This window comes from Oryctolagus cuniculus, chromosome 12 (genome assembly GCF_964237555.1).
Source record: "Oryctolagus cuniculus chromosome 12, mOryCun1.1, whole genome shotgun sequence".
Lineage (NCBI taxonomy): Eukaryota > Metazoa > Chordata > Mammalia > Lagomorpha > Leporidae > Oryctolagus > Oryctolagus cuniculus.
Window position 1 is genome coordinate 58,185,758 of NC_091443.1, and position 14,611 is coordinate 58,200,368.

A 14,611-nucleotide genomic window follows, 5' to 3' on the forward strand; every position below is an offset into this window, starting at 1 on the left:
AAAAAATGTATTTACTAGATCTAACCTAGTCAACATCACAGCTTAGCAATACAGAACACCAAGGAGTATCAGTTGTTTATCTGTGTTAGCATGTAGCTGACGGGGAGCTGCAGCTCACTACCACTGCCCAGCAACACAACACAGCATAACTTCAATACACTATCGTACATTGCCATCCTCAGAAAAGATCAAAATTCAATATTCAAAGTAAAGTTTCTACTGAATGTGTATCACTTTTGCACCATGATATAGTCTAACATCATCAGGAATCCTGTTTATATAGAGTAATGCAAATGGCTATATTTGAAAGATCTTTTAAATTTCCATTGCTTGGCAAAGGTATACAACGTTAAGAAAGCAATATTACTCATAGTTTTATACAAAATGGCCTAAATATTTTGGCTGAACAGATCAGTTGATATGATTAATTTGATTGAATTATAAATTTATCTAATTATCTGACTGATCAAACCTTCTAGGTGAGCCAAAACCTCTCACATTTTGCGTAATGAAATGCATAGACACTAACTGATTTGCTCAAGATCATGGACAAATTATGTTGCAGTGACTTGAATTCACTACTTCTGATTTTATGTCTATGTTCCTCTTCCAATAAATTTCCTTACTATTGTTCAGTCAAAACCTGGGGTACACACAATCTAAGATTTTAGCACATCCTCTGATGGAGCAGAATACTTCAACAAGTGAAACATTTAAGAACAGATAGGCCCAATATTATAAACATGACTGCAAAAAGAAGTCCTAAGCTGACAGAAAAAGAAAATAATAAATGGCACCCTTTTCATCTCTAAACTCTCTAATTCCAAGAAAACACCCTAAAGCCTTTGCCTTAGGTAAAAAATATTTGAAATGCCAAATCCGGTTATCAATTCATCTCTATGTGTGTTGGGAAGGATTACTATAGTTAAGGACACTCTAAGCCTGTTTATAGCCAGCTTTATTCCTGATGTACCAATAAGAGTGCCTATTTTTATTTTTGGAGTGATACTAACCTGAGAATAAAGAAAAAGAGTATGTTTAAGTAATTCTTCAAAGCTCATCTCTATGAAGCTATTCTGATGGTTTGAAAAAAAGAAGTAAAAAGCAAGCTGCAGCTGAATTAGATAGTCTCAGCCCCACATTCTCTGAATACAAATAACAAACCAATTTGATGTACTTACAGGGCTTGAAAATAAAACTTGTCATTCTGCCTATTTTATACTATTACTATGTCTTAGAATTGAATAGAGGCAACTGTCACTGAGGGATACTTTTACTATTACTGTTGCACATCTTCACATGAGAGCAAATGGGAAAACCTCCTTGTATGGCCTGGTGCATAGCACATAAAATTTTCACATGACCTATGCATATATTCAATAATTCTACAGAGGTGTGCAAAAAGCTTTTTAAGAGTTTAATAATATTTGTGGAATGATAAACTTCCATACCTTTAATCATGTGGTATGCTACTGATTGTATCATAAATGATGCTTCACTTTAAAAATCTTTAAAGGGTGCACAATAACTGTTTTCTAGTGTGTGTAATGACTCCAAATCATTATACTTGCAAAGTGTTCAGTATCATTCAATAGACAACAATGACTTTAGTCTTAAAGAATGTACAACTGTTTTTCATGAGTTTAACCATGTACCCACAGAACCTCTGCAACAACAAAATTAACATTTTCCAAATCATGTTATGTTTTTATTTCCTGATTACTCTTATACTGCAAACTCTTTAGGATTCCACTTTTAGATTAGTACCTTTTATGTTCAATAACAAGCATAGAAGGTTCATAATTGACTTGAGAGCTATCATCTCCACTTGCCACAAAACCACCTGTGTTAGGTTTGAGGAATTCTGAGGTAAGTGTACAATGACAGAATCCTGGCTACTCTGCTTATATCATTTCAAAAACCTATTAAAAATCCCACATCTACGGAATTCTAGATATATTTCTCATGAAGATTAGTCACAATATAACTTTCAACTTTTAAAATAAATTCTATTCTTTTTATAGCCATCAACTAGAAGACACAAAATAAAAGCACTTTAAAATCGAGATAGAAAATTTGCATGATGGAAGACAAACACATAAACAAATTTCAAGGGTCAACAGGGTAAATCAAATTTTGTAACTCATCTTAATGGCTATTCTGTTATTCTTGTGTGGGGTAATGGTATTGTTGGAATAGTAAGCCTTTAATATCTGTGCACTATGGATCACCTTAAGCCAGCTGATTCCTCTCAAAACTGCTCATCTTTTGTTCTTACTATGTTCTGACCTAGACCCCGAGCCTTAAGACAGCAATGTGCTTTCTGTAGCCAGGATACCTCTTCAAGGCTGTCAGACAGTCTCACATGATTGATGTGCTAGTCTGGTGCTCTGGTGTTTTCCCTTCAGTAAGTAGTCTCCAGTAAATCGACAGCTCACTCTGTAAGAATGCTAATTAGAGCTATTCTTACTTATAGCATATTTTTTTTCTTATTTTGCTGTATCTTTGGAGGTTGAAATTCATAATAAAATGTGTTTTTAAAATAATTTTGCAATATTATGTATAAATAAAACATGTTTCTCACAATGGGAGAAAATTTAAGCAATAGGCTCAACTGGCTCTCTTCTTTCTAGAGCTATGCACCCATTCTTGATGCATGATTTCTAGGCCTGAAAATTAGAAATCATTATGTACTTGCCTTTTAAAACCCTTTGTTCCTACTACTCCTCACTATGCTAACTTTTCTTTGGATCCTGGTCCGCCCATTCTGAATCCATTCCCCTTACTGAGTCTTTTATCATTCAAAGCCAAAGCAGGGCAGGGTCAGACTCTTTCACACTGACAGATTTGCTTCTTTGCTATAGAGATGTATTCACACAAAGATAGACCTCCATCAGCCTCAAAGCATTGATTCTAAACCTCTGACCTTTTCACAAATTGTACTATGTCTTCCCATTGGGGGCCTTTGAATCGCTTGATTAATTGTCCTTTCTGGGACTTACATAATCTTTCCTTATGAGGCTAAGCAGTGAGTTTCTGATCTCAATCCTTTGGTATAACTCTTGACCATATTTGGTATTTTCATCCAAATAGACTAGCTCCTTCAGTAAGCTTTGGGGACACTATAGTTCCCAAAACCCTATAACTACCTTAGCAGAGCCACCTACAGAGTACACAGCCAATATGCCAATATGTTAAACCTGCTTCCAACAGTAAGATAGACAGGGGAAGGTCTGAAAGCAAAGGCGGGGTAGATGCTATCAGAAAGCAAAGATATGGCCTTAAACTTATGCACTAGAAGAAATTCCAGGGCAAGGTGAGTGAGAGGAAAAAGAGCATTTCAAGGATAAATAAAGATAGAAAGTAAAATCTAGACAAATTTAGGACTCTTCCAGTATGCCTTTATAGAATACAATGATTCAAATAGTGATTAGCTTATGTCATTTAGAAAGCTATATTCTAGAATTTTTTTAAAGATTTATTTATTTATTTGAAAGGCACAGCTAGAGAGAGAGAAAGAGAGAGAGAGAAAGAGAGAGAGGTCTTTCACCCGCTGGTTCACTCTCCAAATGGCGGCAATAGCCAGAGCTGAGCTCTTCTGGGTCTCCCACACGGGTGCAGGGGTCCATGGACTTGGGCCATCTTCTACTGCTTTCTCAGGCCACAGTAGAGAGCTGGATCAGAAGTGGAGCAGCCAGGACTCAAACTGGCGCCCATATGGGGTGCTGGTGCTGCAGGTAGTGGCTTTACCTTCAACAGCACAGAGCCAGCCCTGCTCTAGAATATTTGTCTTGAATTGTTTCACCACAAATTTAGTATTAGTTGTAAGAGAAAAACTGATAACCATATGGTAGAGAAATTAGGCTATACTCTAAATCATCAAAATGTATAACACTATCAAAGTTTGATAGCATAGTGTGCCTCCAGACCTGATGTCCTGAGAACAATAAATCATTTATTTCATATTCAGCATAGAACCATAACCTCAATCTACCCATGAGGAAATAGTACACAATACCACAACAAAAACTTTTTCTTATTAAAACAGTGAGTTTTCAAGTGTAAACGTTATAAAAGACAAAGACTTTGTAAAAATGCTCAAAACAATACTATTAAAGATATCATTGGGACAACTAATAAAATTATAATCGAGATGGAAGATTGGAAAAATACATCAATTTTAAATTTTCTTGTATGTAATACAATATTCTTATTTTAGAAAATAGATAATGAAATATAAAGGCTAAATAGACATGAAATGAACTTTCAAAAGTTTCCAAGAATATTCTTTATTCTTTATATTCCATAAACATTTAGGAGTCGAAATATTTTATATTTTAAGGACATGAATATAAAAAATGACCTTATGTCAATGTTATTTACACTTCTATATCCTAAATGTAACAAATGGCATTTGACTGTTACAATGAAGGATCAACATTCTGGACAGAGTTAATATGTGCTTATCTGAAAGTAAGCAGATAAAGAGACATTGCCAAAATAAACAAGCTGAAAGTGAGAACGGACATTCAGAGTATATTATGTTACTAGAACATCTGGTACTAACACTGTCAAGTTTACATATGTTCTCAAATACTTATTTATGTAACAATCAAATGCTAAGCATTCCAGCTGTACTTGTAAACTTTTTATGAACTGAAAGCATGTGCACAAGCTCAGCTAAATATTCTTTACAGGAGGAGGAGCGTGAGGAAACTATTAACTCTAAAAACTGAAGTTTGATTGTGTCATTGTTATGAGCCAGTGTCTTACATGAGAGCTGAGCTGCTGGCTCATGTGAGATACATTTCATTCTACTAGGCAGAATCTGAAATACCTGACCATGAGTATAGTCATGATCTGGCATAATTCTGAAATATAATTTACTGAGGATATAAAGTGGTAAAAGTGAAAAAGTATAGCAAAGTACATAATAATGTAAAGTCAATAAGAAAAACAGCACTTGATATTAAAATAAAAAATATTCTTCAACGCCTCTTAGAGCTACCCCATGGAGACTTATGTGGCAATGCATAAAAACAGAAGAGATGGTATAAAAGGGGAGGTGCTTATGTATGCCAATCATTTAATACTGCTCCTAATGAAAATTCGTTGTGTTAAATCTGCCTCGTTAGAGACAGAATCAGTACTAATAGCCTTAAACCCATCTTAAATAATTAAAAGGCAAGAACAGAAAAGAGAAGTATTGCTGTTTTTATTTTCTAACAAAAGGAAGTAGGTGGACATATTTCCTCTAATGTTTGCTTAATCATTGCTTTGACACAATCTCTAGATATGAAATATTGCAAAATGAAAATAACTCACAGTGAGTGATTTCTACCAGATTGAGGATAAAAGAACGTGCTTTTTGGGAAAAATAAATTCCTTTTCACCCTGGATCTGAATGGCAGAATTCAGAAAGTTTCACGTGGAATTAGCTATCATTTCAGTGGGATTTGTTGATCTTGAGTTGTAAATATCTGTAATCTGTAGGATCTTCCTGCATATACTTTTTAATAGCCAGAGGAACTTCACTTGTGCCAGCACTTGAAATAAAAATTTTAGAGCTAGAACCCTCTCTCCCCCACATCCTTTTTTCGGTCTAGTGTCATAGTAGCTTTAGTACAGTGACCATTAACCGTAGACAGATATACATTTGAATTACTTGGGGGGGACTTTGAAAAATCACAAACCTATCTTTCATCCCAGACCAATTAAGCCACAGTGAAACTCAGACACCAGTACATTTGATTACATTACCAAAGCTGAGAAAACTGCTTAGAATGAGGACTGGCATTCCTTAGGGATCATGGGATTAGTTTTATAACTATGGTATTTTTGCAAAATAATTGAAGCATCATGTACTCCCCCATACTGTGTTTTAAATAGGCTCTGAAAATTTCAGAGTTTTAACAGATTCTTCCAACCCTACCTCTTCTCACATCTTGAAAATAGCTTATGGGTCAGTGAGGGATTGGCTGAGTAGCTAGTCTAACCTTCTGCACCTTATGGTTTCTCCTATATTTATTGAGGAAGGGTAGAGAAATTTTTTTTCATTTCTCAAAGGTTTTGAGTAAAGTACCAATTCTTGCTTACAAAACCATTCTTTATGGTCCTGAATGTGAGGAAGAGGTTAGGATGTGGGAGTAAAGTTAAATCATAAGCAGAACAGGCATTTATCATGCCTTTCAGAACTATTTGAAACAATGTTCCTGACATATGTAATTTCTGAGTAATGCCATTAGTCAACAGAATAACCTGAATGAAGTTCAACTTAATAGATGGTGATACAAGTGTCGTATGCCTGAATTGTTCTGATTTGTAGCTGTTGTTTCAATGTAATTACTAATATTAACTAACCTGAGCCTCAGTATCTTGTTTAGATCATAGATTGTGCTACAAGGTATTAGATGGTTTTCACTGAGTACATAATTCAGTTTAAAAGTAGAGAAAATGATATATGGACTGCACATAGTAGGTATTCAATAAATATTAGCTACTATATGATGATTCACATTATTATTCACAACAAATTGTAAAGATAATTGAAAAGGATCAGATGAAAACAGAAATATACCTCTAGATTTCAATCACCTCTTGGTAATTTAAGCTTGGTTTTCTCTATATTCCCACAAATAGTTATGTAATATCATTTTTGAACATTTATGGCAGTCTTCTTACTCTTTTTTCTTTACAAAAATATGGTTCAAGATAACTTTAAAAGTATTATTCTTCAAAATGTCACAGACATTTGTGTTTTCAAAATCATTACCAAGTAGATACCCTTACTTAGGATTATTAATTTGAGTTGGGTAATTTATGTTTAACAATTTGGGACAAGAAAGGGAAAAAAGAAGAGGCAAGAATGCCATTTATAGCTGTTTTATGTACAGCTATCTAAAATGTTCCCTTGTTTTGACTTACTCCAGAAGGAAAACTTGAAACAATGAGTAAATGGGTATAAGTTACAAAGAGGCATATTTTAGCTCAACATAAGGATTTTTAAAATAGAGTTGTCCAACAGAATGGATTGTTTCAGGAAATGATGAGCTCCTTTGCTGAAGATATCCAAATTGAGACCGGATGAGCATATGCCAAGGATGCTGCAGGAAACATTTCTGTGCTGTGTGGGAGGTTAGCCAAAAGAAGATGATGTCTTAGGTTCCTTCCAAACGTTAAGTTTTATAATCTTATGACTATTCCAAACATGAATAACTACTTTAATGACACAAAGTCTGCAGCCTAACTAAGAAAAAGAAAGAAAAAAAGAAAACAAACCTTACTTGGGTACCGGGGAAAGCAGATTACATTAAACTGCTGCTGTTTCTTTATCTTCCTCTATGTATACAGATAAGAAAATCTACTACTTTTAAATGTATAAATTTTATGATGCATGCCATTCTTTTATAAAATCCAGTACAAACAGTAAGACAAACATTTTAAAGAATAATAAATAATTTGTAGAATTTCTGAATTATACAAAGGAAGAGGAAAAGGAGCTAGGCAGAAAGCCAATGAAGTACTGTGCAAGGTTTTCCACAGTCTTAGAGTCCTAGGAAAACAAAAAATAGAGTTCAGAAACTTTCAAAAGGGAGGGATCCTGATTCAAAAACCCCAGTATCCAAATTGGGACTGTAGGTGTACACGTAATAGAAAAGCAGAGAAACAAGAGACAAAAATGAACATTATAAAATTTGTAATTGAATCTCAGAATTATAGTAAGATAATCTTCCATTACTGTATTGGTCAACTAGCTACAGGAAGAGAGAAGTAACATTAGGCAGAGTCCCTATAGTTTAACAAACATAATATTTATCATTCATAAAAAATGCATATATAACACAGAGTAGGAAGGAAAAAACACATATATAAATAACTCATCTTTTTGAATTATCTAGTTGGATAAAAAAGAACTGTGGTTACTCCATTTTAGATAGTTTGATTTTTTAAAACAATGACATAGAATACTGAAAATAAAAGAAGCATAACAACTGAAATTAATGACTCACTAGGAAAGTTAAATAGACATTAAAAGCTAAAGAAAGGATTAGTTACCAGGAAGAAATACCAAAAAGTGTTTGTGCTGAAACTTGATGAATAGAAATGATGGAAATATTGAAGATTATAAGTGTATAATGGAATTTGTAAAAAGTTTTACCTATTTGGAGTCCCAGAGGGGGGGAAATGTAGGTCAGAAGCTATTGAAAAGATAAAGATAATGAATTTCTAGAGTAAAAGACACTGAGGCAAAGAAAATCACACCTAGGAACATAAACCATTGAAAATCAAACACAAAAGAAAAAGGAAAAGAAAAATTGGCAAATAGCTGGTAAGCAAAAATATACCTTATCTTCAAAGTACAGTAAGAATTATGGTTGACTTCTCAATGCAAATAATAAAAGACAAAAATTGAATAATATCAAACTGTTGAAAGAAAACTATCTCCATGGAAAAAAATAAAAGAGGTAATATAATGATATCCTCAGGCTGCTAAAAGAAATCTTTCTAGAATTTTATACCCATCAATAATACCCCCCATGAAGATAAAATAAAGATATTTATAGACCATGAAAACACAACTGATAAAGGGTTAACATTCAGAATATATAAAGAGCTCAAGAAATTCAACAACAAAACAATCCAGTGAAGAAATGGGCAAAGGACTTAAACGGGCATTTCTCAAGAGAGGAAATGCAAATGGCCAACAGACACTTGTGAAAATGCTCAGGATCACTAGCCATCAGGGAAACGCAAATCAAACCACAATGCAGTTTAATTTCACTCCAGCATGGCTTGCATACAGAAATCAACAAATGACAAATGCTGGTGGGGATGTGGGGAAAAAGGTACCCTCTCCCACTGCTATTGGGAATGTGAACTGGTACAACTACTGTGGAAGACAGTATGGAGATACTTCAGAAATCTGAATATAGATCTACTATATCATCCAGTTATTGCACTCCTGGGAATTCATCCAAAATAAAGAAATCAGTATATGAAAGAGTTATCTGTACCCCCTTGTTCTTTGAAGCACAATTCACAATAGATAAGATATGGAATCAACCCAGATGCCCATCAATTATTGACTGAATAAAGAAATTATATAAATACTATGGAGTACTACTCAGCTGTAAAAAAAAAAAAAAAAGAAATGCTGTCTTTTGCAACAAGATGGTCACAAATGGAAACCATTATACTTAGTGAAATAAACCAATCCCAAATATATAGACAGATATCATGTATTTTCCCTGATCCTAAGCAAATAATATAATACCTGAAATGTAATGGAATGAAATAGATAGTTTGAGAATAGATGATTGTTTATAGCCCTTGTCTTTTCCATTGAGGAACAATCTTTTGTTTTGTTTTCTTTCTCTTCATACTGTTTGCTGAACTCTTTTACTTAGAGTAGGGTTAAATACACAATCACTAAGTGTACTGATAATAAATCATTGTAAAAATTAAGAACAGAAATCTGAGATGGAGGGGAGGAAGGGTTGTTATGTGAGCAGGAGGGAGGGTTGGGGAGAAGTTCCACTATGTTCCTAAATCTGTATATATGAGATATATGAAACTTGTATAACTTAAATAAAAATTTAAAAAAGAAAATGCAAGTGAAAATTTTGTCAGTAGATCCTCACTGAAAATCAGAGCACTAATGTGAATTCTGCTGACAAAAGGAAAATGATTCCAAAGAGAAATAGTTCAGGAAGGAATGAAATATGACCAAAAGAGTAAAAATATAGGCGAATGAAAATGATTATTCACTGCAGAAAACAGTGATTATGTCTTCTGGGAAGCACACATGTATAGAATGAAAATGATTGGTAACAATAACACAAAGTATGGTAATATGTGGACTTAGAATATTCTAAGGTCCTAGAATTGTCCAAGAAGTATAAATATAAAGCTATTGTAGTTAGTCCAGGCAGTATGTTGTATTATTTTTTTTAATATTTATTTTATTTATTTGAAAGAGAGTTACAGAGAGAGGTAGAGACAGAGAGAAAGGTCTTCCATTTGCTGGTTCACTCCCCAGATGGCCGCCACGACCAGAGCTGCACCAATCTGAAGCTAGGAGCAAGGGGTTTCTTCCGGGTCACCCACAAGGATGCAGGGGCCCAAGGATTTGGGCCATCTTCCACTGCTTTCCCAGGCCATAGCAGAGAGCTGGATCAGAAGAGGAGCAGCCGGAGTAGAACTGGTGCCCATATGGGATGCCGGCGCTTCAGACCAGGGCGTTAACCCGCTGCGTCACAGCTCCAGCCCTAGTATGTTGTATTCTTTATGATACACACACACACACACACACACACACACATATATATATATATAATTAACAAATCAATATAGAGGATAGAAAACTTAAGCACATCTAATTAATCTTTAATGATACAAACAAGGAAAAATGGAACATAAAAAAATGAGAAACAGACAATACATGTAACACAAATATATCATTAATTGGAATAAAAGTATTTAATCCTATTAAAATACAAATACTATATGCTGCTTTTTAAAAGGTTTCCTTAAATATAAAGATACAGAGAGATTGGAAGTAAAAAGATGGAAATAAACATACCATGGTAATATTAATCAAAAGAAATCTAACATAATTATCCTATTTTTAAGTAGCATATGTAACAAAAAGAAATTTACCGGGAAGATAAAGTAGTTCTAAATTTGATTTCACATACCTTCAAGTGTCTAAAGTAAAAATCAACAATTTGAAGTAGAAGACAAATCCACAAAGTCACCTCTCTCAATTACTGATAAAGAAAGGGTAAAATAATATCAGCAAAGATAAAGATTAAAGTAACACTTTTAATAAACTTTGCTTAATTGGCATACATACAATATTGTGAATCATGATAATTGAATATCCCTAAGAATAAGGTTTATTTACAAAAATTGATTATGTGGATTATGTGCTGGGTGACAAGGCGAGTCACAATAAATTTCAAATTCCATGAGACTAAAATCATAAAGAATAAATTCATTGATCACCATTTAATTAAGATTGAAATAAATAACCAAAGATAACAATCTTTGCTTCATAGCCTAAACTAACATTAAAACAAGTAAGAACTACCAGACATTTTCTACTGCTGAAATGGACCCAGGGATCATTTTGAAAATTTGGAAGAGTACTATAAGTTTATATTTATTTTCAGTTAATTACCAAAAAATCTGTATAGCATTTGTATGTTTTTAAAATTTATTTGGCAGGCAGACACACACATGCGCACACACACAAACACACACAAAGGGCCCATCTGCTAGTTCATTCCCTAAATGCCCCAGTTGGCTGGGGCTGAGCCAGGGCTAGAGTTTGGAACTCAATCCAGGTTTCCCAGGTGGGTAATGGTGGCCTAATCACTTGAGCCACTACTTGCTACCTCCCTGAAACTGCATTGTTGGGAAGTGGGAATTGGGAGCTGGAGTCAGGAAATGCGCTAGGTACTCTGATGTGGGATGCAGGTATATATATCTTTGTATTTCTGTAAGATGCTGTGTAGGGGCCAGTGTTTTGTCTCAGTGGGTTAGGCTGCTGCCTGAACACACTGCCACATATGAGCACTGGTTTGAGTTCCAAGTGCTCCATTTCTTTCTTTCTTTTTTTTTTTTAAGGTTTTCTTTATTTATTTGGGAGGCAGAGTTACAGACAGACAGAAGGATAGACAGAGAGAAAGATCTCATCTGCTGGTTCACTCCCCAATTGGTTGCAATGGCCAGAGCTGAGCTGAGCTTATCCAAGGCCAGGAGCCAGGAGCTTCCTCCGGGTACCCCATTCAGGTGGCCCAAGCATTTGCACCAACTTTCTCTGCTTTCCCAGACCATAAACAGAGAGCTGTACAGAAAGAGGAGCATTCAGGACACAAACTGGTGCCTACATGGGATGCTGGCGCCAAAGGCTGAGGCCTAGCATACTACGTCACAGCACCAGCCCCTAGAATAATTTTTGTAGATGAAAAATCATATGTAGGCTGTTTTTCTCAGTTTTTATTGCCTATAAATTAAGTTCTTCCATTTTAAAAATGTCAATGTATATACCGGAGATCACTAAGACTTTAGTTGTAAACTTGGTTATTAAAAAAGAGACAACTGGTCAATTTATTGTACATATTTACTTGCCACAGATAAAGGAAAACCTTAAGCAAGTCTACTCATCTATACAGACTTCTTTATGTTGTTCAGTGCTAGCAGGTAGTCAATGAGAAACACATTGAACATGCACAATCTCATTATCAATCTTCATGTCACTCTGGTAGATTAGATAATTTATTGAGAAAAGTACTTCTGGCAACATGGTTTCTAACATAAAAAAGTGAATTTTAAAAGAGAAAGAAAATCAAGGTCATGTATGTGGACAGGCTCTTTTCTCCAATCTTTAGAGTATATTGTTATGGTTCAAAGCAACAGATTGAACCAAAGTATTTACTTCTTGTCCTTCTCCCAAATTCTACTGAAGTTACATGAGAAATGTAGATCTAAAAGCATATCTTTAGCAATTCTGAAAACGTATAGTGTGATATCAGCATGTAAGAACAGTAAGCAAGTTCTGGCAGGTATAAAGCAAGATTGGGAAAGAAAGACAGAGACTTGCAACAAGAATGAGAATCTGGAAACTCAAAAAGGGAAAGAAAGCATGTTAAATGCAGCAAATTCTTCTACTTTTCATCTCTTTGCCAATTTACATTGAGTTATGTGAAAATTAGTTCAATCTCATTACACTAACCAAATCCTTAGTTTGTTCTTTCTGCTATTCAGCCCAACTAAGTGAGTGATTTTTTTTTAAAAAGCACAAATAGTTTCATTTTGACAGCAGCTTTCTTCCCCCATGGATATATTATTCATTTGAATGTCCCTAAAGATAATAAGTGAAGTAATTTTGTTTTCTTTGCTTCTGAAGTTACTTTTGTTTCCTCCAAAGTTCACGTTGTTTTGATGGTTAAGTTTGGTCTCTCTTTGTGCTTGTGTTGGTTATTCATGAGTGTTTGATTCTTGATTATTTACTTACATTTATAACAAAAGTATTGGTTGCTAGGTGTTGTTAGCTGTAGAGCATTTCAAGTGAAATGGTTACACCTTGCTTAATATTCACCTGGCTCTGAGGACAGATGATAACATGGGTGCTGGGCATACTGTCAGAAAAGCTGTGGGGGTAGCATGTCTTTTGAGTGGGTACCCTTTCTTCTTATTTGGCCCTCATAAGTCAGAGGACAGTCTACCCCATTAAAAAAAAATATATATATATGTTTGGAATCTCTTACATTGGATTTAGATTTTCACACATGTGGTTTTATTTTATACTCAGTGAAGTCAACTGCTTTGAAACCAGGGCACTATTGTGATCATTCTTCTACTCTTTAATTAACTGATCAAACATACATAGCCTATTCCTCCTGCATAAACTGCCCCACCTAGTTACATGCAACCTTTAATCTTGAGCTTATTTCCAGATTCCTTTTGTTTTGGAGGCTCTTTTCCATATCTATGGAGATGCACAGTCAGATCTGTTGGGATTTGCCATCCATTTTATCTCATTTCTTTTATATCCTCCAGGAATTTGCATTGCTGATGGCCCTCTTTCCTGATTTCTGAAGTTCCTATGAATTTATGATTGTTTTATATTTTTTGTGTCATTTCAATGGACTTTTGGTAGAGAGGAAAGATGAAAGCTGTCAAAATGTTCAGTCTTCTCTCTTGAACCAGTATATAAATTTCCATGTCACCTCACTTGAATTATCTGAGCAATTAAACAAATGATATCTGATGGCACTTCCCATTTATGAAAATGAGAGCCATCTGTCTTAATTCTAATTCTTCACTCCACTAATGTTAGTAAATTCATTCAGCATCTCCATTCCAAATATTGCTTCAGCATTAGAAATACAGCTTTCCACAACCTATTTCACTCCTCTTCTGCATTTCCAATCTCTCTCCTGTGGGCTCTTTTCGAGGCAACAAATGATAAATCATCTCTATTTTGAAACCACTTCCTCTGTTTTACCTCCCTTCTATCCTTCACAGCTATGTCATTAACTCCTAACCCAAATGCTCATAAACATCTCCACTCACTCTTGTGGAAGCCTTAGAGTTCCATGGTCTTATTCTACTTTTGTCTTTGTTCTACCTCTTTAACAACTTCTTAGTTTTGAGTTAGGGGTATATTGAGGATTCTTCAATGTGGAATGAAAAGAATACTAATGACAATCATAGGGAAGAGTCATGGAAATTAATCAGAATTGGAAAGCAAAAACAATATATAGAAGACAATATGAGGCTTTCACAGGCCAAAGCCTATGTCCCCTTCCTAGCCTTTACCTACAGCAATGAACATTACTGGGCCATGACACTCTGAAGGCACTGTTCCTAGTACTCCATAGTCTTACTTGATCTAGCCCTTTACTTGTCTCTTTGACAATTACTTCTGTACCAAAAAGGAGTCATACAATGGGAAATTTTTTTATAATATAGAGTGCAATACATATGAGTATAAAAGACTTAATCAGAAAATACTTGAAATTCATCAGAAACTGAAAGAAAAATAACAATGGCTGAGATCAAGATTAGAAATTATATGAAGTGAAAGTTAGAGTTATTTGGT

The 14,611-nt window shown here is 34.7% G+C and overlaps 1 long non-coding RNA gene across 1 annotated transcript in view; it reads right to left on the minus strand.

Moving 5' to 3' along the window:
- Positions 1 to 10,774, minus strand: part of LOC138844664 (uncharacterized) — an 87,814-nt gene extending 77,040 nt beyond the window's left edge. The window contains exon 1 of the long non-coding RNA XR_011380845.1: positions 10,698 to 10,774. This is a non-coding gene — a long non-coding RNA (uncharacterized lncRNA). The remainder of the gene's footprint in view (positions 1 to 10,697) is intronic.
- Between the last annotated feature and the right edge of the window lie 3,837 nt (positions 10,775 to 14,611).